The sequence below is a fragment of the Schistocerca gregaria genome, chromosome 3 (assembly GCF_023897955.1).
Source record: "Schistocerca gregaria isolate iqSchGreg1 chromosome 3, iqSchGreg1.2, whole genome shotgun sequence".
Taxonomy (NCBI): domain Eukaryota; kingdom Metazoa; phylum Arthropoda; class Insecta; order Orthoptera; family Acrididae; genus Schistocerca; species Schistocerca gregaria.
Genome location: NC_064922.1, coordinates 827,324,436 through 827,350,881, shown reverse-complemented (window position 1 = coordinate 827,350,881; position 26,446 = coordinate 827,324,436). Strand labels below are relative to the sequence as shown.

General features: G+C 40.3%; 1 protein-coding gene across 1 annotated transcript in view; it reads right to left on the bottom strand.

Annotated features, from left to right (window-relative positions):
• LOC126355884 (serine/threonine-protein phosphatase rdgC) overlaps positions 1–26,446 on the bottom strand; it is a 1,775,952-nt gene that overhangs the window by 327,853 nt on the left and 1,421,653 nt on the right. The window lies entirely within an intron of this gene.

The following is a 26,446-nucleotide window of genomic DNA, read 5'->3' as shown; positions in this document are numbered from 1 at the left end:
GGAGGACATTGTTTTCTGCTTTGTAGTGAAACACGCGCTGGAACGCCGTTATTGGCGAGAAACAAGTTGTTAATGTTTCTCCCATGACTACAGAGAAACAAGACTCTGACGCTTTTCGAGAAACACTATATACTAAATATAAGGAACCGTACTGTAACTGTGTGCTTCCCGTAAAAGGTATCGTCGTTGTATTATCATCGTGTATGCGGGCAGGTGGCTGCTCGAAACACATTGTGGTCTACAATTCTTGTTGTTAGAGTTGAATATCTAAATCATTTAAATATGAAATCCATCAAATATATATTAATTACTCATGTGAAATGGTGCAAGATGTTCGAAATTCACAGAAAAACAAGAGTAAGCTATAGGAAAGCGACGGTTAATATACAATATGTACAACAGCCAAGAGGGAATAATAAGAGTGGACGACCAAGAACGAAGTACTCGGATTAAAAAGTGTCTAAGACAGGGATGTAGTCTTTTGCCGCTACTGTTCAATCTGCATATCGCAGAAGCAGTGATGGAAGTAAGAGAACGGTTCAGGAGAGGAATTAAAATTCAAAGTGAAAGGATATCAATGATACGATTCTCTGGTGACATAGCTATCTTGAGTGAAAGGGAAGAAGAATTACATGCTCTGCTGAACGGAATGAACAGTCTAATGAGTACAGAGTATGGATTGAGAGTAAATCGAAGAAAGAAGACGAAGGTAATGCGAAGTAGTAGAAATGAGAACAGCGGGAAACGTAATATTAGGATTGATGTTAACGAAGTAGATGAAGTTAAGGAACTTTGCTACCTAGACAGTAAAATAACCAATGACGGAGGGAGTAAGGAGGACATCAGAAGCAGACTAGCAATGGCAAAAAGGGCATTTCTGACCAAAGGATGCATACTAGTATCAAATATAGGCCTTCATTCGAGGAAGAAATTTCTGAGGATGTACGTCTGGAGTACAGCAATGTATGGTACTGAAACATGGACTGTGGGAAAATCGGAACAGAAGGCAATCGAAAGATTTGAGATGTGGTGCTACAGGCGAATGTTGAAAATTAGGTGGACTGACAAGATAAGGAATGAGGAGGTTCTGCGCAGAACCAGAGAGGAAAGGAATAAGGAGAAGGGAAAGGATGATAGAACATCCGTTAAGACATCAAGGAATGACTTCCATGGTACTAGAGGGAGCTGTTAGGGCAAAAACTGTAGAGGAAAACAGAATTGGAATACATCCGACAAATAATTGAGGATGGAGTTTGCTAGTACTACTCTGAGATGGTGGGGTTGGCACAGGAGAGGCATTCGTGGCGGGCGCATCAAACCAGTCACAATACTAATGACCAAAAGGAAAGAAATGCCCTAAAACCCTCATACTTAACTATCATTTTTCAAGACAACTGTGAGTCTTCTATTTTCTAATTACTTATCGAAAGCTAATTTCTGGTTTTCATTGCAAATGTTCATTCTTAATTATCCATATTTTATAAAATATTGTAGAAGTTCAGAAAACATTAAACAATTAAATTTTAGTAGAAAAGAGAAAAATCAAATACTCTTTATTTCAAGTCGCCCATTGTTATATATGACTGGTGTGGTCTCACCGGAGCCAGAGTAATAAGCGTCACAGAAACACAGAAAATAATAATTTATGCAGCGTGGAGTACACTGTACAAATTTTAAATTTTTACATGTCTTACCGTAACACTGCAATTTGAACCAAATTTTTAGCCACGTTAAGGGATTTGTAGTGAGAATTAATTAAATACTTGAGCTGCAAAACATACGGGAACTATTATAATGCACAAAGCTTTGTGACGCGTCACTGCCAAATTAATGCGAAATGCTGAAAAGCACGTCATAAAAGAGGACGAGTAAATGAGGATTTTTTGGTGGCTTGGAAATCTGTTGTTGATCGCCTCGGGATCAACGCAGCAGTACTGGAATGTACTGTATTCCTCGGAGTCCGATATAGGAGGAGATTACCAACGGCTTGCGGCAATGCCTTCAGTGGTTTTAATGTTTAACAGCATGGGGAAGCCAGCAGTGCGCTTTAACTCCACAGGTAGCACATGCAAAAAAATTACCCTTGTTAAACTCACCTAAGAAGCGTATCGCCTGAGTTTTGCCTTATATTATGTCCTACTGTTTAAAAAGTAACATTCAAGGCTATATAGTTTCCGTGCTCGTCTCTTTTTACGTCTTTACTGCAACTGTTCACATCACTGCACGTCAGTTGGATCAGATGGCTGGCCAGTGCTGTACGGCTTAAATGCGCCGGTAAAGCTGTTGCCCCGTATCCTCATTATCGTACTTGATTGCACTCAAGACAACTTGGCTTCAGCTCCACATGAAAAGAAATCGATTGAGGTTCCACCAAATGCAAAAGACTACATGGTGTAGTATTTACATGAGGTTTATTCTTATGATGAACGGAGTACAGATGTCACGAGAGGCAGTTCCACCGGTGGAAAAGACTGTGGGGATTATAGTGTTGGTTGAGAAGCAGTAACAGCAGAATGGATCCGGTGTGGCCGAGCGGTTCTAGGCGCTTCCGTCTGGAACCACGCGACCGCAACGGCCGCTGGTTCGAATCCTGCCTCTGGCATGGATGTGTGTGATGTCCTTAGGTTAGTTAGGTTTAAGTAGTTCTAAGTTCTAGGGGACTGATGACCTCCGATATTAAGTCCCATAATGCTCAGAGACATTTGAACCAGGATGGATCGCTCAGGAGAGTTCAGTGACTCCGAACTTGGATTAATCACTGGATGTAATTTGAGTAACAAATCCATCAGGGGCATTTCGACACTTTAATGCTGCCCAAGTTGACTGCTGGTCAAGTGAAACGCGAAGCTACGTACAAGCACAGTTAAACCAACACCAGGAATAGCTCACGAACTGACGGACAGGGGCTTTCGAACGTAGTTGGTGACTGTAAAAAGTCGCGTGAAACCAAGAGGGAAGGAATAACTTGTGAGTTGGAATGACCTATCAGCAGGCCGGCTTGCACAGTGACAGCGTGTAGGGAGTTAAAAAGAATGGTCGAATTGCTCCTCATACGCAACACATATCTGCTGTCAATGCTAAGCGGCGCTCGATGTGGTGTAAAAGCGACGCCAGTGGTTAGTGAATAACTAGAAAGGAGTGATATGGAGTGACATATTACGGCACACCCTGTGGAAACCCAATGGAAGGTTTGGAAAACGTTACCTGCCATCATGTGTAGCGTAAACAGTCGACTACGGAGGAGGTGGTGCCATGGTGTGGGGATGTTTTTATTGATTACGTTTCAGTTCCCTTATTGCGCTAAAAAGAATAATGAATGCGAAAGTTTTTAAACACATTTACAGCCTTGTCGAGCGGTAGAGGAATAGCTGGGGGAAAATCATCGTATCAGTACGGCAATGCACGCTGTCTCAAATCATAATCGGTCTCTGGACAATAACATTTCTGAAATGGATTGGCCCGTCCTGTGTCCCGATCTGGGCCCAATGCGATACTTTTGGAAATGAGTCAGAAAGTCGACTTCGCTTCTGACCCAAGCGTCCATCTTCTATGGTTGCAGCCCTTGTGGATGAATGGGACGCCATTCCTCCACAGACATGTAGATATTAACAACAGTAACATGCATAGACATCCGAGACTTGTTAATAGAAGAGACGGTGTGAGTCGGAATGTAGAACGGCAATCACAGGGATAGTGTGAGTAGATGTTAACAGTGCTGATGAAGACATGGTAAGTGTCATAGTGTGACTTGCAGGTGATGATGACTAGTCTTCCGACTGGTTTACTGTGGCCAGGCACTACTTTAGTTCCTGTGTCAGCGATTCATTTTAAGACTAAATTTACACCAATCGTCTTCAACTCTATGATCAGTGTACTCCAATATGAGTCTTCCCCTACAGTTTATGACCTTCTAAACTCCGTCTGGCACTACAGAACCTATTCGCTGATGTCTCAACAATTGTCTTGCAATGTTACTACTAGTAAGTAATTTTCACGTTCATTCTCTGGAAAATCTACTCATTTCTCGTACTGTCATAGCCAGCCTGCTCTATTCTGTCAGCCGTCCTATTCTATCCTACTCCACCTGCCTTATCTCATTATATCCTATCCTACTCAGCATATTCTATCCTATCCACTCCCAACCTCTTCTCGCTACGAATACGTACATGCACATATAGGTTAACGAGTAATGTAGTAACGCCATGAGTGAAGTGTTGTACAATATAGTCCTCTCAAGAATATTAGCGCATGTAACCATAACACAAATAGAATTGCTAAGCAGTTATAAGATAATGTCTTTATTTGCACAGAGTTGTAATGACTGTAGATTTTATCCCAGGAGACATTTGTTCCAAAGAATTAACTATGACTGTACCTGAATGAGCAGAATACAAATACGTTTTTTATGAATCCTATACAGACTTATGCTGGTTCTAGACTTACATAGCAATGTATAACCCAACGACCATTCATACTATAAGATAACAAGTAGCATTAAGTAAAAGCAGATGTCCCCAACCGTGCGATAGACTTGTTGAAACTATATATACGATGGTATAGGTTAAGATTCCAGGTATCACACACCGCAGTCATTCACCCTGGTGACCTCTCCTTTGCTCGTAATTGAAAAAAAATCGAAATTTTGTGTGACACTTAAGGTGGAAACCACATTAAGAGGTTGTTCGACACTCATTTTTTGGGACCTAATTTTGGTGGGAAGAATTAATGAGAATCTAAACAAATTTTGATACCTTTTCATATGTCGAACATTTTTTTTGAATTTTTTACAATAATTTCACCAAAAATAACAAAGTTACGTGGTGATGTCCACTGAAGGACGTGAGTATACTTCTCCAATTGCGTGCAGTGTAGCCATTCTGATTTTCATCTGAAATCAAAAAGGTTCTGAGTTTACATTCGTAACTTATTTTATAAGAATATTAACCTCAATGCAGGTAAAAACAATGAAAATTAAAAAAATTTGTAGGCGTTAGAACAATTTACTTCGACTTTCACGACTTTTTTCTCTAACTATGCAAAGAAAAATATCCTTAAAATCATGACATCATCTCACAAGTTCGTTCATAAAATTCGTAATTTTATAAAGAATCATATTATCACCTTTCATAACAATTGGTTCTATACTTTTTGAGTTAGACTGCAAGCAAATGTGAAAAAAATCATTTCGAGATAAAAGCGTTTGAAAAATAAATTCTCGGAAAACAGAAATTCAAGGAAGTTAACAATAACGTAAAATGCTTACCGATTAATATGCGATTCCAGCACCATATAATAATCCTCCTCCTTCCTCATAGGCTTCATTTTGCGCTTTCAGCAATGCTTTCCGAGCTTTCCAACCTTCTTTCGGTTTCAATCAACTACATAGCTTTTGCTGGCTCATGCGCTGCTTATCCATTTGTTCGGCGAAACTGAAGTTTTTCGTGTCTACTACAATTCGTGCCTCGTTCATGACCATCAGAACGCATGAATTTCCTTAACTGAATAAGCCCACTGCTAAAGACAGTGACAATTCAACGACTTATGTCCGGAGTGCAAGTGGTTAGGAGCTAATCGCCAAATAGTGGAATTAAAACTTTAATTCGCATTTTGTGTGTCACCACCTAAACGTCTCTCCAGAAATTCATCCCTTGATCTGCACTCGAGCCTGCACTCGAGCCTGACAGCGTATTCTTGGATAGTTCTTAAAATGTTCAAATGTGTGTGAAATCTTATGGGACTTAACTGCTAAGGTCATCAGTTCGTAAGCACACACTACTTAACCTAAATTGTCCTAAGGACAAACACACACACCCATGCCCGACGGAGGACCTCCGCTGGGACCAACTGTACAGTCCATGACTGCAGTGCCTAAGACCGCTCGGCTAATCCAGCGCGGATCTTGGATAGTTAATCTAACTATTTATGCAATTAAACAAATAGGATTTTTTGAACCTCCTAATGTGGTATTCGCCCTTAATAGCGTTAAAAAAGTAGCATAAAGTAGTCTGGTTGCGTGGTATAATGGAAACGATACCAGCATCGCATACAGATGGTTGTGGATGCGAGTCTTTTGCGTTGCACTAACTCTTTTTTATTTTTAAATCATTGCGTAAATCATTTCGATCATTATTTTTATTAAGTTAATTGGTTTAAGTGTAATTTTTCTTATTGCTGTTCCTTTGTCACATCATTTTAATCACAGTATAAACTTTTTTATTTGTTTCATTTTTTCTCTATATCATTGTTTCCGCGATCGGAGTTTTTGTGAACATGAATTTAATTATATTTATCTATTACAATATCCAGTTATTCTAAAATTCCTATCTATAAGTTAAAAACAAAAGACGAAATAATGTATTTATATTACCTATTGCACTGCTCACAAATTAACGGAGAGGAAAATGTAAATTAAAGACGGGCTTATGAGTAAAACGAAAGTCAAGCAAAATGAGAAATAGATATAACGGGCGCAATAATGTGGACTAAAAACAGGGCGATAAAGCAAATTAAATTAAATCGAAATTAATTCATAAAATTAATTAAAAACACATGAACAAAGATTTCAAATGGAGAAAGAATGATAGGAAGAAAAATGAGAGTAAATGAAGAAGCTGATGTTATGATTAAAATTATGAGACAAAGGAGTGGAATTAAAAACTTACATTTGAATCAGTTATTCGAATAAAGGTAATGATAAATTCATTTCAATAAAGATTTAAAAAATAAAACAAGTTTAGTGCACCTCACAAGATTCTAACCCACCACCTCCTGCATTTGAAGCTGTTATTCTATACATTATACCACGCAAGCACACTACGTAGCGCAACTTTTTTAACGGTATTGAGTGCTGTACAAAATACCGAATTGTTTTTCATCTATTACTCGCAAACGAGGGCCTACCAGTGTGAATGGCTGCAGTGTGTAATACCTGGTATCTCAACCTACAGTACCACGTAGATTGTTTCATAAAGTCGCTCGCACCGCTGGGGACCTCTCTTTGTTACTGATAATATTTGTAGAAAATATACGAGAAGATGATTTTTATCACTCGGTGCGTGAAGAATTTGAGACGTAGGGATGTAGCCGCAAATTGAATGGTATTAAGGAATTCCACCCAGGTGAAACCGTTAAAAGAACCCGTTCTTTCATTTTTACATTTGCGTTTATAAATTACTTTCATTTCAGTTCTTTCCTGCTTAAAGAAGGTGTATTTTTGTTATATATACTTATTATTAAAATATATTTTGAAAATGATGTCATTGGTATTAGATTGTTACAGCTAAGAATCAGTAAAAAGTATAATTACCTAGAAAAATACTATGTATCGAACGTATTCAACATAAGAGTGTACAAGTTTCGAGAAAGCAATAAATGCATAAATGGTAACGTCAGCTAGTGGGTTTTACGCGCAACTCAAGTAGGTGTTTCTTGCGCTAAGAGTAACGTGCAAGATGGCACGATATCGTGTAAAACAATAGTAATTGCGCGTGCGTGTGTGAACCAGATGTCAGAGTTGGCCAGACGTTCTCACTACCGAGACAAGGTCTCAAGGTACCCAAGAGTAGTCGAAGCTAGAGTGCTTTAGGTGGCGACACCACTCTCATCTGCTCAGACAGTTCACTGCCGGAGATGCCTGCAAATTACTGCTGCTGCTATCAGAGTTCGTCTGTTAGCCACATGATGGAATTGTACAGCGTGAGACAGGATCTGCGTCGCGAAGGAAGTCTCTCACATACTAGCGAACAGCAAAAAACACTTCGAACGACTCCAGCAGGGTGTAGGGCAAATTTGTTCCACTGAAGCTTATGGACGGATTGTAAATTTCTGGGATGGCACATCTGAAAACAAACCTATATTTTCACACTATTGCACAAATATAAATAAATTAATTCGTCTTTTGTTTTTAACTTATCGATAGGAATTTTCAAACAATTGGATATTGTAATAAATAAATATAATTAAAATCCTGTACACAAAAATTCCGATTGGACGAAGAATGATATAAAGAAAAAAATGAAACAAATCAAAAAGTTCATGCGGTGAAAGCTATTGCTACCGTAGGAGATTCGTGGTATAGCCAGCACAGTTAACTGAACCACTGAAATATGAGTTAATAAAAATGATTATTATGGAGGGGAAACGTATTGTTGTTTGCGAGGTTCAATAAACTTGATAATAGTTGAGTGAGATTACAATGTGCCATGTCGTATCTGTTAAGGTTTCCAGACCATAATATAGTTGCAAAGTTTGCGAGAGTTTTACGTTACATTACTTCTCCTGCCGTTAATCACATCAAACAACATGCTGGTTTAGGTACTTTTCGACGAAGGATCCAGTACACTCGCAGATAGTTGGATTATGTTTCGAAATAATTATTTTGGCTTCCTTTAATGACTGCTTCGTAAATTCTCTCGTTCTCTTGGCATTGGGTGTAGGGTGACTCTTGATCGCAGACAGACTGACTGCCTGAGAATTTTACTCAGTAACTGCCCTGTTTTCGGCGAAGTTTGAAGGTTTCCGTGGCATGGACCGTAATTTTACATTTAGACCTTCTACGATCCATCTCACGCAGAAAACTATGGACGACGAAGATTGTCAGTGCGAGAGGAAGATTCAAATTTTGCACCCACGCCCAAGCGTTTAGCAGTGGTTGATTTTATAATTTCTGTCGAACAGGGTGTTTTTAAACTATCTTCTGATACTACCGAGGAGGTTTTAAGAGAAGCACGTTGCGTGTTTACGTGCCTGAGTTGCTTTGCATCAAGTGCGTTTACCGATTATGAATACTGATATTGTTATCTCACGCACAGACGAGGGAAATGCTTAAGTTCCATTGAGCAGGCAGGATTAGCTTTAAATGATTCAGTGTTTCCTCTTTCATCCGTCGTATGACAGACTCGGGGTTTCCCCCTCAGTAAAGTGTTGAGATGGAGATTAACACCCCCCTGTAAAAAAGTTTCTTCTCATAAGAGACTATCAAGCGTCTTCTCTCTCAGTGAGCTGTCTTCCAGATTATACGGCCTTCTAAAGGTTCGCGTGCATGTAATTCCTCTAGCGCCTGTTGTCAATAACACTGGTGTTCCGACATACCGTGCAACAAAATATCTTGCTACTCTGTTTAGCCCGTAAGTAGTCCACTGTGTGCATCACATCGAGAACGCAGAGGATGTCTTACGTCAGTTAGAGGTATTCCTTTTGAATAACACTGTTATTTCAGTTAGTTTTCCTGTGGTCTCCCTCTTTTCCCCTTTTGTTCCTCTGACTCATTACAGTTAACTGAGGTTAGGTTTGGTTTTGAATTAATAATCCTTTTTCGACATTAGTTGACTTCCACTTACTTTTCGTTCAGTGACCAGTACTACGAACAGACAGATGGAGTTGCGATGGTCAGCCCTGTGTCCCCTGTTACTGCCACTTTATGTGCGGATGCCCTATTAAACGTGCCCTGGAGTTGGCAGCATTGTAACCGGCGTATTTTTACGGACATGTAGAAGATAATTCTGTTCTTTGGCCTCATGGAAGTGAGAATCTGACATTAATCCACTTGCTCATTTCTTTTGGAAATGGCTGCCTACTGTAGTGACATATTAGTAATTTTCACCCTTTTATTCTTGTTTTAATAAAGCTATTGTATTTTAGTGCAAATATAGTAGTCCGACTATAACTGTGTTATTTGTGATGAAGAAAAAAGACTTATTAAGTCATGCTGTCATAATGTGGAAAGTATGGACTGATCAGTTTAGAAAATGTTGTCGTTGTAAAACAGTATCCGTCTTTTGTCTTACATACTTCACTTGTTACTTCCCTTCACCTTTCCTCCTCCCAGCTGCGAACTTTAAGACTCATGTCTCAGTGCTAGTTTCTTTAAGTCTCAATAATTACTCATTTTTGATCCAATGGGTGGCATATTCCTTTATATTGCACCATCAATACTCTTAGTATATTATTGATAGGTTTGAGAGTCAAATTGTGGGTAAGTCTGACTTTATAAAGGCGAAGAACAGCCTTGCACTATGTTTGTTTATCCATCACTACGGCTGTCTCACTGAGATCGCTACGGACTGTAGCAATTAATCAGAATCTACCTGTTCTTTAATTTATGAATTCCGATTTGCTAGTGCTAACAATATTGCCGTACTTGCGAGATTCGGAGCCGAAACGTTTGTGATAACACGAAACCAAGCGAGTTATTCCCGCAACTTACAATATTTCGTGAAAAATTAAGTGTCCATTCATCCTCAATATAACTTTCCAGTTAGAGCTAAACTATCCATTCCCTACGTGTTGCTCAGGAGGAAGGCTGACTGCAGGAAACCATCTCACACTGATTTGTGTCTACAAGATGATACTTGCCGCCTTCCAACTCAACGTGAAGGGGTACTTCATACTTAGATTCACACTGCCTATCCCTTCTCAGACCTTGAAAGTTTGTCAGCTGAGTTAGCACACCTGAAATAACCTTTCGTCAGAATGGCTATACTGAAAGACAGATCAGATACACATTATATTACCGATCAACCGTGAAGAGGGTAAGTGATGATAATAGCATGATTGCGCCGAAATCTACAGCCATTTTTACCTTACACCGAAAGTATTTCCAATTGGAACAAACGTATTCTGCAGAAATATAATGCGATTTTATTTTTCAACCATCATATAAAATTAGGTCCCTTTTAGATACTGGTGCGACTGCTACGGTCGCAGGTTCGAATCCTGCCTCGGGCATGGATGTGTGTGATGTCCTTAGGTTAGTTAGGTTTATGTAGTTCTAAGTTCTAGGGAACTAATGACCACAGTAGTTGAGTCCCATAGTGCTCAGAGCCATTTTTTTTTTTTAGATAATGTAAAGGATGATCTTGGCACGTCAACGATAGGTTTTTATCGTATTCATTGCAACTGTGGCATGCCATATATTGTTCAGGCCATTAGGACCATGGAGGGCCTGTGTATTAAGCATACCCACCACAGATGCTTACAACAGACGAGCAAATGTGCTATTGTAGAACATTGTCTTCGTACCAGTCATTCTATGGAATTTAACGATATGGGTAGTCTGGCATTCACTTTCAGTTTTTGGAATAGAGTTAGTAAGGTAATAGTTGCGATCTGTCGACACCACCAGAGTACGCCCTTTCTCTAAGGTCCTTGAGGATCTGCAATCTCTTTGAACGCGATGCTAACCACTTTGGAGTGAATTTCAACCGCAGGTTTTGCTCCGATACACAGGGTGGATCCCCTAGGGATAATTCAAAACCATTCGACTAAATTAGAACTTCATTCGGTTGCTTTTCCAGTCCTTCTATTTTGCTCCGACCTGTGCCCTACTCGTGGGGTGGGTCCCACATTTACATGTGTCTGAATGAAACGTGAAAATCAGTCTAATTCCCCTCGGTCAACAACAGCGTCAGTGACAATCACACACATTTGTTGAGCAGTACCTGCAAAGAGATAAACCTTGACCGACTCCCAGACACCTGCAGGTAATATGCCCCTTCGCCAACATTCACACCCCTCCGATTCTGCATGTATACGAGGGTTGTCCAGAAAGTAAGTTCTGATCGGTTGCGAAATGGAAACCACTTGGAAAATCCGGTGAAGCTTTACACAGATGTGTTGGGCAGTGTCTTTAGTATGCCAGTCGATCGTGTCGCGTCGCTATTTTTAGTTTTGAGTGAACAGTGAGCACGTGAAGATGCGTGGTGAATAGCGTCTCCCGCCAAGTATGAGGGCCTCGTTAGAGATTTCGCCTGTGTCATGCAGCCCACGTAACACAACTGTTGAGCAGTTCCTTCTTCATGGCAATTCTCGACCGCACACTGCAGGGGCAATGAAGAAGCTCCTTCAGCATTTGAGATGAGAAGTGTTTGATCACCTACAATGCACCCTGTTATTGACTCGCCCTGAGTCTCATCTCTGCTCACAAGAACCGCTGGCTATGAAGACAAATTTTTTCCACATACAACGAGCTGCAGACCAGTGCAGATAACTGGCCGAAAGACAGGTGCTTGCTTTCTATGACGAGGATATTGAAAAGTTGATACAACACAACGGAAACACTCGAGGTTGGAGCGGTGACTATGTAGAGAAGTAGGTGGAAGGTGTACCTAACTGTTGCAAGTAAAACGTTTATGGTTTTCACTGTGGTTTCCATTTCACGACCGATCGGAAATAACTTTCTGGACAACCCTGGTATAAGCAAGCGCAAGAACAGCAGTGTAGCACCACTCAGCTGTTGGGTGACTAATGGGTTGCGTGCCTGTTGGCGCTTAGGGATCAATCAAGGACTCTCTTTGTACAGGTACATATTTAAAGTGTTCAACTAAGTTGGCACCGAGGGTGTTGGCGATCTGGTGAGTCCTAGAGGGACTTTTTGTCGTTTCAATCATGATTCTGTCAATGTCATATATATGCCTTCGCCATGTGAACACACCGCCGGAATGTGCGAAACAGGAGGACTGAAGCAGCATCAACTCCATTTTATGCTTCGAATCAAGTTCAAATTTTGGTTTCGCATGGTCCCTGATAGTTCCACTCTGAACAACAAACCAAAACCTTCGGTCGCATACACTGCAAAGGGATCAGATCATGGTTAATGTGATTGCAGGCCCACAGTATCCTTAGAATAGTGTTGAATTGTCCAGAGAGAATCTACAATGTCAAAGATTGCCAAGACCGTAATAATGTTGCTCCTTAGACTGTGGACTGTCGTTTTTTATACCACGTTCTGTGCCTTTTCGTGTCGATTCTTAGAGGCGCTGTGAGCGAAATGTTGTCCTAGGTCACGCACAAGAAAATCGCGTGGTTTCAAGACTTAGCTATTCAGACATCAATCAAAGAGATATCAAGAGAAGATTGGGATGTGGATAATAGGGGGTGTGGCGGCCTTCTGATCATGTGACACTTCCACAGTGGCATTGGACAGGATTGTGGTGAAATTTGGTGCCGATGCGGCATCGTTAACCTACCTTATACGTAACACACGGTGTATTAATGATATAGTCTTCCTACCGCATGGCATATGCATAGTAAGCGAAATTTCGTTATATACAATCCGTACTGTGCTGGAATGTTAACAGTCAGCATTACAGCTTGTCTGGGCTACCGTGTACTCTGCAACGCTAGGTGGTGGAAGCCACATCGCGTGCTGTCCTGTTCACGACTCTGCAGACAGACTGCTGCAGGCAGGCTCCCCCAACTCTACAGCACTGAGAGAACAACTTGCTCGCGTGTGAGTGCGAGTGCTCCTCGTTTGTGGGTGTCGCGAAGTGGAGTGGAACGGCGCGGCAGCCACCCAAGTGCAGCGTCAAATGGCTGAAAACTTCCCCCCTCCATTACCTCTTTCCCCAGGAGCGCCAGTTCTGCAGCGCTTAGCTTCTCAGTACTCCTCCCGTTACGTCTCAGGAACTCACTTTAACCAGAATTGCTGCAGTCTCTGGCATTTTGAGAGTCAGCAGGTAATGTACAGTTTTGACAGCATCTCAAACTTCTGTTTATGTCTCCACAGACAGTTCCATTAGAAAACTTTTATGTGCAATATTTTATACTGCTTGGTTGAACTAAAGTGCAACTACTCACAGAGGTCCAGTGTGGGGTGTAGAATCGTATGGCAGGAAAACTTGGTAGATTTTCTATTACATTAATGTGGAACCAATTTGAACTGTAAAAAAAATAGTTCCAACTTTTGCCTACAAGTTTCAAATGTGGCGCTGTGAATGTAAGAAAGACGTATAGAAATGTTTGCCTAGGTAATAGATTAGGAACTAGAAGTGGGCAGAAAAGGTCAAACAAGTGAGAAAGCATAATGCCGATTTTATTATTAACCCCCGTTTACACAATTTGTTCAGTATCAGCACCGAAACACCGACGAAATACTGTATCAAAAAAATGACGTGATCAGTAGTTGCTCGTAGCAGTTGTGGTGAATTCAGCGCAATATTTTCCGATATAACTGTTCTGAGATCAGTTTTAGGCCAAATCTATCAGTGGTAAAAGCGTTCTTTTAGATATCGCCAGAGCCAAAAGTCACGTCGATTAAGATTAGATGACATTAAAAACCCAACATCTGGAGTAACTCTTGATACAACACGTTCGTGGGACGTTGCATTGAGCAGGTCTCTCGCAGGGGGAGCGAAATGAGGTATTGTCCCATCTTGTATAAAAACAGTAGTTTCCACACAGTTGCGCTCTTCCAGAACAGGAATCACATGCTGTACACGGACAGCAGATGTCACAGTACACGTGACAGGCTCTCTGGATATATTCTCTTGAAAAAGAACGGACCGGGAATAAAGGTGCTCGCGAAACTAAACCACACAGTCACATTAGGCCAGTGAAATGGCTCTACGAATGCAACGCGCGGTTTAACAGTACACCAAATTCGGAAGTTCTGTGTAATCTGTGGATCTTGTACTGTAAAATGTGTCTCATTACTCCATAGAATATTGCCCGGCAACATTTCATCAACTTCCATTCACATCAGAAATCGAAGGGCAAATTCAGAACGTTGCTGCGGGTCATGAGGTTTCAGTTGTTGCACCGTCTGGATCCTGTACGGGTACCAGTGTGAAATAGAGGGCAAAACGTACCGTGCTATTGACCATGGGATGGACTATTGGTTCAAATGGCTCTGAGCACTATGGGGCACAACTTCTGAGGTAATCCGTCCCCTACAACTTAGAACTACTTAAACCTAACTAACCTAAGGACTTCACACACATCCATGCTCGAGGCAGGATTCGAACCTGCGACCGTAGCGCCTAGAACACCTCTGCCACCGCGGCCGGCGATGGACTATTCTCGCGACACTGCACACCACGCGGAGAACGTGCTGCATCGTCAGTTACAGCAACAGCAACCTCCTCAACTACCTGCACCGGGATAGGATGCCTTCCTCTTCCAGCTCACCAGCACTATCGAAATTCAATATCATCTTCTTTAAACCGTTTAATTACACTGGGTCTTTCTGCAGGCCTTTCAGTCAGCTATACCCTCTGTAATTGCTGCCGTTCTCATAAAAGTCTTTCATCAAATGCGCACAGCCTCCCTTCTCAATAGCTTGTCAAGTGACAGCGTGGAAGTCATACCGTCAGACTAACAATGTACAGCGTCAGATTGCCACCTGGTGGACAAAACTGGAATTAATTTATTTTCCAGCGTAACTTGGTTCAGCACTAACGCATTAGCATATCTACCAAGTTTCGCAGCCGTACGACAATTAAGCCCACATTGGACCTCACTAACCAGCTGCACTTTAATTATAACTACCCAGTTCTTAAGCCGGTATGATTCTCCCCGACGACAATTCCAGGTTAAACGAATATCAAAGTTTCAATAACACAAAAACTTTTACGTCATTAGCGGTATGCCAGTATGAAATTTTTCTTCCTACCAGAGTGTACTTTTGTCTAAGTTTTCGGAAACAGCCACAAGTCGCACTTCGTATTTTTTATTGATCGGTTTCGAAGAAGAGCATCTTCAGAATATACAGTTTACAGTTGGCTGGAAGCTCTACAGGTTAATCTGGTCGTGCTATAGTACTTAAACGTACGTTTTGAAGTGCCTCTAAGTACAGAAGAAATCATGGCATTGACACTGACAGCACCATATTTCATCTTCGGCGCTGTCAGTGTAAATCTCACCATTTGCTACTGTACTGTGAAAGCACTTCAGAACGTATGTTTAACTACTATACCTTGACCATATTAATCTGTAGAGCTGCCAGCCAACTTGAGACTGTATATTCTGATGATGCTGTTGTTCAATTGATAAGCGAAACCGGTCTACAAAAAACACGAAGTGTGACATGTGGATGCTTTCGAAAACATAGTTTTAACTGTCACTCCCCCTGTGAGCAATGCCTACTCTGGGTACTTTTTTCTAGTTTCTACTCTGGAATATCAATTACTATGGATCAAAAACGATGTTCCTTTGTGACGACTATTTTGACATAGCACATGGTTTGTCAACAGATTTTTTTTAAACATTAGCTGAATGTGGGATGCGAAAACAGAAGAGAAGAGATTCGAAGCGTTTATTATGGTGTAGTACAGAAAGACGCTGAAAATGGAGTATGCTGATAAGAAATGAGAAATTCTCTACATAATCGACAAGGCGATGAGTATGTGAGAAAACACTGCATAAAAGAGTGGACAACCACGTGTTAGGACGTCAGGGAACAACTGGCATGGCGGTAGAGGGAGTCCTAGACGGCAAAAGGTGTATGGTAATGCCAGGATTCGAATATATCCAACAATTAATTGAGGATGTTTGGTATTAGTGCTACTCTGAACTTAAGGGATTGGCACAGGCATGGCTGCCTCCAAACAGACAACTGTTGAGAGGAAAAATAAAATCTTGCTACCGGCTTTTCTCTGTTACTAATTTACGATATATGTCGATCTCAAGGTGGTTTTTTTTCCTACAAATCTACTGTTATATAAACTTTGTTCCACACTTGTTTATTCATAATACTTTTTTAGTTCTCTCTCCAGGTGTAGTAATAAACAATTCTCGGGAGTGGACACATTACTTTGCTCGTATCAGAAACTTGGTGCTCTCGCATCCGAACCACACAACTTAAACGTTCGACCTATGTAGTTTATTGGTCGTGATCCTGAACGCAGGTGCCATTCGTTTAAAGACAAAAGGTAAGTCAGTTTTAATGAATGGAATCTGTGGGACAAAAATTGTTTCAGCCATTTTCTTTCTGTTAAGATTGTCGCTTCACTTAAAATGCCTCCTTGGTGCTTATTGTGAGCCGTAATATGTGCACAATGTTTGGTTGACATTATGCTATTTGTTACAGGTTTACGCTTTAGAGATCACTTTTACTATCGACATCCCTGTTCCCTAGAGCTGTGATTCCGAAACTTCTCCTCTACTGGAATACTTTGGCAATCCTGGTATTTTGATGGAACATTTCGTTTACTTTGAAGCTTCATAAAATTTTTAGAGATGAGAATAACTTGTTTTGTTCGGTGATAACTACAATTTGAAATGGTAACTAATAACACAAAAATCATCGTAAAATCAAAAAAATTTATATTGCCAAAATGTTGGGAAAAACGCCTTTTTGTTGACAATTTTTCGTGGAACATTTATTCATCTCCCACACAACATCAGTGATACGCAAACACAATCTGGGAAATCCCTGCTATAGGCGTTAAATGTCTTCGAAAATGTTATCAGTCAGATTAGTGACCTCGAAAGCTATCTATTGGTCAACAGTATAACCTATTGTCGACTATTTTTACATGCGATCCTTATCACACCACATCTCACCCTACAACTGTGCTAATTAGTGGTTGTTTGCTACAACTACAGGTACTTCCTCAAACAGTAAGAGATGCATCCACCAAGTTTGCCTTACAGGTAAGATTGCTGGACACACACACACACACACACACACACACACACACACACACACAAACAACGTTTTTGTATGTGCAGATTAAGTGTGTTTCAGGACGAAACTGAAGTAACGTATCTAGTATATACCATTTACTAGGAAAAACATCAGTGATATTTATATGGATTTAGCAGTGGTTCCCAAGATACATTTACACGAAACTCTCCCAAATGAGACCATTCGTGTGAGCGTAGCACACATTTGAGTTTACAAGGCTATCTACACACTGTTAAAAACCTCATCTTGACTGACTCGGTTCTGCAATCTTAGGAGATTTAACTGACCTCGCGAACATCAGTGGCCTGTATCTACGGAGCTAATCCTGACTTTAACGTATTCCTAAATACAAAATATTAAAACAGTCACCCTTCACTGCTTCACTTCTTATACTGCCAAAAAAAGTTACACATCATTTTTACTTTGTGAGCATACCTCTCATTTGTTGCCGTATTTTATGCCGGTAGCTTCATTCTGAATAGTTACAGTGTCGTTTTCATATTTATAATGTGAACAAAATGAAATATTTAAATTTATACAAATATTTCATGTACATTAGCGAAGTTACTCTTGCTGAACAGCATCAGTTTTTTTCGCTACCATATCTTTCTTATATGCAATGGACGATAGACGGGAACAACAGACAAGGTAAGATAGTGTGTCTAAGATATAGTAGCAACAGCAATTGAGATATTCATACCTCATAAATTGGTAAGAGATGGAACGGATCCCCCGTGGTACACAAAAAAGGTCCGAACGCTGTTGCAGAGGCAACGGAAAAAGCATGCGAAGTTCAGAAGAACGCGAAATCCCGAAGATGGGCTAAAATTTACAGACGCGCGAAATTTGGCACGTACTTCGAAGCGAGATGCCTTTAATAGGTTCCACAACGAAACATTGTCTCAAAATTTGGTTGAAAATCCGAAGAAATTCTGGTCGTATGTAAAGTACACAAGCGGCAAGACGCAGTCAATACCTTCGCTGCGCAGTGCCGATGGTACTGTTATCGACGACTGTGCCGCTAAAGCGGAGTTATTGAACGCAGTTTTCCGAAATTCCTTCACCAGGGAAGACGAATGGAATATTCCAGAATTTGAAACACGAACATCTGCTAGCATGAGTTTCTTAGAAGTAGATACCTTAGGGGTTGCGAAGCAACTCAAATCGCTTGATACGGGCAAGTCTTCAGGTCCAGATTGTATACCGATTAGGTTCCTTTCAGATTACGCTGATACTATAGCTCCCTACTTAGCACTCATATACAACCGCTCGCTCACCGATAGATCTGCACCTACAGATTGGAAAATTGCGCAGGTCGCACCAGTGCTCAAGAAGGGTAGTAGGAGTAATCTATTTAACTACAGACCTACATCATTGACGTCGGTTTGCAGTAGGGGTTTGGGGCACATACTGTATTCAAACATTATGAATCACCTCGAAGGGAACGATTTATTGACACGCAATCAGCATGGCTTCAGAAAACATCGCTCGTGTGCTACGCAGCTAGCTCTTTATTTGCACGAAGTAATGGCCGCTATCGACAGGGGATCTCAAGTTGATTCCGTATTTCTAGATTTCCGGAAAGCTTTTGACACCGTTCCTCATAAGCGACTTCTAATCAAGCTGCGGAGCTATGGGGTATCGTCTCAGTTGTGCGACTGGATTCGTGATTTCCTGTCAGGAAGGTCGCATTTCGTAGTAATAGACGGCAAATCATCGAGTAAAACTGAAGTGATATCAGGTGTTCCCCAGGGAAGCGTCCTGGGACCTCTACTGTTCATGATCTATATAAATGACCTGGGTGACAATCTTAGCAGTTCTCTTAGACTGTTCGCAGTTGATGCTGTAATTTACCGTCTAGTAAGGTCATCCGCAGACCAGTATCAGTTGCAAAGCGATTTAGAAAAGATTTCTGTATGGTGTGTCAGGTGGCAGTTGACGCTAAATAACGAAAAGTGTGAGATGATCCACATGAGTTCCAAAAGAAATCCGTTGGAATTCGATTACTCGATAAATAGTACAATTCTCAAGGCTGTCAATTCAACTAAGTATCTGGGTGTTAAAATTACGAACAACTTCAGTTGGAAGGACCACATAGATAATATTGTCGGGAAGGCGAGCCAAAGGTTGCGTTTCATTGGCAGGACACTTAGAAGATGCAACAAGTCCACTAAAGAGACAGCTTACACTACACTCGTTCGTCCTCTGTTAGAATATTGCTGCGCGGTGTGGGATCCTTACCAGGTGGGATTGACGGAGGACATCGAAAGGGTGCAAAAAAGGGCAGCTCGTTTTGTATTATCACGTTATAGGGGAGAGAGTGTGGCAGATATGATACACGAGTTAGGATGGAAGTCTTTACAGCATAGACGTTTTTCGTCGCGGCGAGACCTTTTACGAAATTTCAGTCAACAACTTTCTCTTCCGAATGCGAAATTATTTTGTTGAGCCCAACCTACATAGGTAGGAATGATCATCCAAATAAAATCAGAGCTCGAACAGAAAGGTTTAGGTGTTCGTTTTTCCCGCTCGCTGTTCGGGAGTGGAATAGTAGAGAGATAGTATGATTGTGGTTCGATGAAACCTCTGCCAAGCACTTAAATGTGAATTGCAGAGTAGTCATGTAGATGTAGATGTAAGACACTTAAAGGAAGAAAGGAAGGAAATTAGGATTTACCGTCACGTCTACGGTGAAGAATTAGAGACACTCGAGTACTTTTCAAAGGAATCGTTTTGGTATTCCTGTTAGCCAATTCAGGAACGGTACCTGAAACATAAAACTGGAGTCTGTAAATACTCCAAGCCCATCGCCTTGCAAAAGTCGCATTCGTTATCGGAATTTGAAATTAAATCTGTGCAGTCACAGTATAATTATTTTCACTTTTATTACGATCTAATATATTTTATGATTCACTCAGTGTAATGGCGTCCGGAGATAATGGTTCCGTTATCTTATAAGAGAAATATTAATTAAATCACACCGATATTTCGAACCCACTGCTCTTTATTTAAAACGAGGTTCATTAATGAACAGCATCAACCTCGCCTGCAACAAGCATATTTCATTTTTTGACATGTGTACCAGTACCAGATGCAATTTCAAGCTGCGGTTACCCTGATTAATTTGTTTTATGGTTTTTGAGTTATTACAGAGTAACGACAACGCTGAGATATCAGATTTGCTACCGCTGTAGTACACTACTGATTACGCTGAAAATGAGCACTTAGTTTGCTGTGAGAATAATTTCTACTACAGAGTCCTCCAGAAAAATGTATACACTCTTTGTCAGGCTCTATCGAGATATCGATATTGTCGTTCAATTTTAGTTACGTGTGTGTTGTAGTGTGGTCTTAGGCTCAACAGAGGTCAGTACTTTCAATTAGGTACTGAGAAAAGAATATGGCTGGATTACGCTTGACATTCGAGCAGACGAAAATGTGTTGTGAAATGGTTTTTAAGGTTTGATAATACCGTTGAAGCTCAACCTGAGTTGAGGCGGGAGTTTGAAGTGAAACCGCCAACCCGTCTAAGAATTAAACGCATCACTGACAAGTCTGAATTCCATGGAGCGATTTGTGATATTCACAAAGGAAGACAGCGTAGAGCTATACATTCTGCATCGTCAGCTCTCGTGTTGTAAACGTTTGTTAATTTTCCGCAGAAGTGTGCTATGCAATGTGCTCGTGAAGTGGGGGTCAGCAGTACGAGTGTACGAAGAATTCTGAAAGCTACGAAATGGAAAGTTTACATTCTACGATTTCTGCACGCGATTAATGATGACCGCCGAATGTAATTTTGCGAATGGTATCAGCAAATGGTAAGTGATGACGAACAAAACAATTTGCGACGAAGGTAGTGTGGAGTGACGAGGTACAACTTAAACTTAATGGAATCGTGAGTCGGCATAAAGGTGTGTACTGGGCACCGGAAAATCCGCATGTTTATGTGGGTGAAGCTGTCAATCTACCAGGGGTTCATTTGTGGCGTAGACTATCAGCTAGGGGCTTAGTAGGACCCTTTTTCTTTGATGCTACTGTCACTGAAGAAGTGTACCTGGGAATGTTATGCACATCAATTTTGCCAGGTATACGTGCGCCCTACGGAGCTGATGAAGAGGTCTTCAGCTAACAGGACGCGGCGCCACCACACCACCACCTAGCCTTACGAACTTTCCTGGGTGACAATTTTCCGTGAAATTGGACTAGACGAAGAGGTCTCATTGAGTTCCCTCCACGGTAGCCAGATCTAACGCCTATGGGCTTTTACTTGTGGGGAACTGCGAACGATAACGTCTATCGACTTCGCCAGGAGATTACAGCGACGAGTGCAGCGATCTCCACTGCAACACTGACTGAAGTAGTTACGGTGACCTCTCGTCATTCTGTTATATGTATAGCCTCCAAAGGGTGAACATTTTGAAAATTTAAAGTAACCATGTGCTAAACTGAAGGTTGTACAACATGTGTGATCAATTATTAAATGTAAAATAAACACTTAACTAATACTTCTCGTTCCTTAAAGTGTGTATAATTTTTTTCTGGCGCTCTCTGTATTTTCTCCGGTAGAAAGAGAGGAAGAAGTGCACTAAGTGCCTCACCATTTACAAGGCGAATAAAGGTTTGGGAAACAAATCAACCGTCTGCTTTTCAGAGGAAGCTTCCCAGCATTCACTTCAATCGGGGCAGAGAAACTATGGAAACCTTAAAGTAGACCGGAGTCGAATTTGAGTCCCTGAAATCTGGTGTGTGAATCCGTGTTGGCAACCACCACGTTAACTCGTTCGTTTCACCAGTAGACGTAAGGTAGATGGACGGTTGCAGTAGTGGTTTTATTCATGCACGCATCACTTTTCCAAGAACTTTTGACGCGTGGTTATACAACAGTTTAGGAACAAGACATAAATGATATGTCCATACGTTAGCATACTTTCAGGTCTAGTTTGAGAAGAATGGGATAGGTATTTTTGCTGTCGCAATGTAGTAAGAACCGCGCCGTCATTTTGATGAAGAAAGGTATAGAAATCAGTGAAAACCTACGTCAGGATCACAGATGCACAAAACAACTAGAAGCTAAACACACCAGTCAGTGCGAGATAGAAATGTTGAATTAGAGTACGCAGGTGGAAAATTTGTCTAAGCTTTCAAAATGAATCACTTAATAGTAACCCAACTCTGCGCTCACACACACACACACCACAATGAAACTCAGAGGAAGAGAGAGAGAGAGAGAGAGAAAGAGAGAGAGAGAGAGTGAAGCACAGTTTCCACAGTCAGGATTTTGGTACGACACATGTGACTTGCGCACACGATTAGAAACTTTATCACTTTGATAAATGTACCTTGGGAATAAAACTATCGCTATTTCTGTCACTATCAAGAGTCTCATGCTAAGACAATATGAAAATAAACTAAAGAAACTAGTATTCAAGATCTAACATCAATCCTAATCGGGCGTTGGGCTTTACGAGAGGGAACTTTGTAAGAACTGCTCTGACTCATAACAAGCGTGACTGTTTCTTATTATCAAGAAACTACTTATTGTGGCGTAGTAATGCAAAGCAAAATTCATTGTCGACTTTTAGACGTGCCCCCACGCCATGACGAGTTTCACTGTAGTGAAATAATCAGTTGTCATTTCCAGAGCAGTTTACTCCAAAATGTTTTTGTGCTTAGCCATAAGACGTTGAACGGCGCAGTTAGAATGATACATTGATGAAAGCGTCACGCGAAAGGTTATCGAGCAGTGGACAGAACTAATGTAGATATCTGAGACCCGTGATTGTTGTAACTTTGAAGGCGACCATCTCTAAACGAATATACTTGGTAAATTCACGAATTAACTCTCGTTTAGATCGTTCAGACATCGTACACGAGTGAACGTAAACGGCTACAGTAAGCTGCTTGTCCACTGTTATAGAATAGATCGTTATTGATAAAGCTGGTCACATTTCAAGGGCAAACTTTGAGGTCGAGAAACAGGTGTGATCTTGTAGGCCATGACAAATAGTCATTATTAATGTGAACAATGTGGAATTTTCTGTATCAAGGTGGTATCCGTTCGAAACAATAGCTTATACTAGTAAGACACTACCTGCCGTTACTTGAATCCTAGGTAAATGGTCTATGCATGGCTGCATTTTAAAATATGGCTCAATGAAGTCATAGAGTCGAGCTGTAGACGTCTGTTTTCATGTGCAGCAATTAAACTTGCTGCAGATAATAAACTGTATCTGTGATGTTGCGGTGTACGCATTGAACAGAATTGGAAATTAAAAAACAAATTAGAAACATTAATTAAAAGGTAAATACATAGCTAATAAATGTTTCTATTCTAATGTCTGAAATTAATGTACAGATCACCACAGAATTTTGTTCAATAGTGTTTATTCGTGAAAGCATTCTCAAATTAACTGTTACCAGTTATGATGCAGACAGGGAGATAACCTAACTGAAATGCAATTGCAATTCTGGTAACAGAATCCCCAAACTAAATAGTCAAGTCCTTTTTGTGATAATAATGAACAAAATATTCTCCAGCTCAAAGTAAGCTAAAGTTTCTCATGACGACTTATACATTAACACACGAGAGGTAACAAGTAGGAGCTCACACTCTGTGTGTTCTCAGTTTCGCAGGTTGTGCACTGGAGCATACTCTGACTTCATTTGCTTTATTACATAAGTGTTATTTGTTATTGAATTTCTAAAAGTCTCCTGTAGCCATGTTTCACTGCCAAATACTCCACCAATTCTGGTGCAACTCCTGCACCCTGCCCATACGAGGAAAAGTGAACCAAGTCCTCCCTCTACTTGGATTTACCTACAGCTGCATTCGCACCTGGGCAGAACCGTACCAGTTACTACGCCGGACCAGTCACGCAGCGCCCTCAGTCCTCTAATTAGCCCTCTGCAGACAAACAAATTTACCTCACCTCATATCAGTTCTAGGTGGCTAAATAAGTCGTGTAAGATATGTTTAACACAACAAACTGATTTCAGGCAAACAAACGTATCTGTATTCTAAAAAACAGTTCCAGCGATTGATACGCGATATCAGTGAATATTTTTAATTATATACTGTGTTAACACAAATGGACAGTTTCATTTCAGAGTGGCCTAGAAATAAAGACCTAGTGTGGTTTTACAGCTCTGGAAACATGAAGGTCATACGTGAAAGATGTCAGGACACTTATGATTAACTTCAGAATCCTTCTATTTTCCTTTAAATTTGTGGTATGAGTCATTTTAAATCTGTAATGTTTTCGGACGTTTACTGAAAATGAAGGTAAGTTGAAATGAAAGGTAAGTTTGTAACACCACAGCTGAGGACCTACCTAACTTTTTTGCTGATGCATTTAACTTTCTGTTTTGTTCAACATCCCATCGTTGAACTTCTGTAATTATTGTATGATTAATTCGATACTGTAATAAAGTGTAATTTCTGTAATATGTACAATATGAACAAATGATGTATTTTGTCTTTCTCATGCAATCTCTTTGGTTATCTTTAGAATTGAATAGCTTTATTTAAATAATTTTGAGTAGAACTACCAATATGTGCAAACGATTCGTTTTGTTTAAAGTGATTGTTTGCTGTTATGTAAACTGATGACCTTCACTTAGGGTTCTTAGTTATTTTGTATGTAAAAGGTGGCGTGGTCCCCCTCGGGAACGGAACTGTGGAGCGCGCGCAAAATGTGGTTGGTATGGATAGAAAAGCGGAAGTAAGAGTCAGTTGGGGATGAGCTGCTGAACCACCAACAGCTCACGAAAGGGTTGTGAATTATGGTGTTGTCGAGAGGGTCTTTTTGTGCCGTTTTCCAATGTGCCAAAGCCTCAGATGGATGAAATAACTAGTTGGAATTATTTTGGAATTGATATCTATAATCGCCACCAAGAAATAACAGAGTCCAGCAATTCTACCTGCAAATCCACCTACCAACATGGACTAGGCACCACATCGCGCAATCATTGTAATGGAACAGAAGAACTATAGTAATGTATAGTGAAGAATCAGCTCATTGGATGTTATAGTGTGCTTAAATATAATTTAAGTTATACCTGAAATCTTTTACCTATCCTGATTTTTATCCTCAGTCACTTATCCAATCTGGGTCCTTCCCATGTTAAAGTGCTTACCGAGGGTCCTTGTTGAAAGAATATTAAAGCCCAGTGTTTTACTAATATATTCCTCTTGAACATAGTACAAAGAAAGTTAAAATTAATGTGGCAAAAGAGTGTGCTAAAGTAAATAATGTTTGCTGCAAGTATTTTTGCAATTAAAACTCCTTATTAAAAGTTTTTGGACTTGCTAAAAAACTGAAGTGAAAAATAGAATTTAAAGTAATAAAGTGTTTCAAATAGGCATTAAAATAATTGGCGGTTATTTTTAAAAATTAAAAGTTCTTCAGACTGAGGCTTATAATGTTTCCTTAGTTAATGATCATAGTACTGCCTGTTCTAAATTGTAAAAGTTCAGTCAGTATCTTACAAATATATCAGTTTTGTGTCTCACTGCAGTAAAAGTTGAGAACTGCAATTGTGGAAAGTTATATGTTCATGGTTTCTAAATGCTTGTTTCTCTTGTGTATTGAAAGTGTATATTAATAGTGTAACAGGATCCACAGATTGTCCATTGTACTCATGATAAATAACGATTAATAGAAAGACCAGTATCTGTGAAAACAGTAACTTCTTTTATTCAAAGGTCAGTGAGAATGTGTTCGCTGGTGAAACACATTTCACTTTCATTCTAAATAGAAAAGTATTTAGATGAGGTAGACATAATGTATGATTAGTTCACAATTTCGAAGTGAACTACATTGACAACTTTTTGTCAGATAGGAAAATTAATACTGAACCTCTGTCCAATTTATGATTCTACAGTGAATATTGATAGTAATATTATTGAGACCATTCAGTTTGTCTAAGCCCTAAAGGTAATAGTGTGTATAGTTATCTGTTATATTTATCCAAATAGTTTGTACTGATCTAATTGTCAGGTCCAACCTTAGAGTTAACGTATGTAGGTGCCAGAGTTCATTG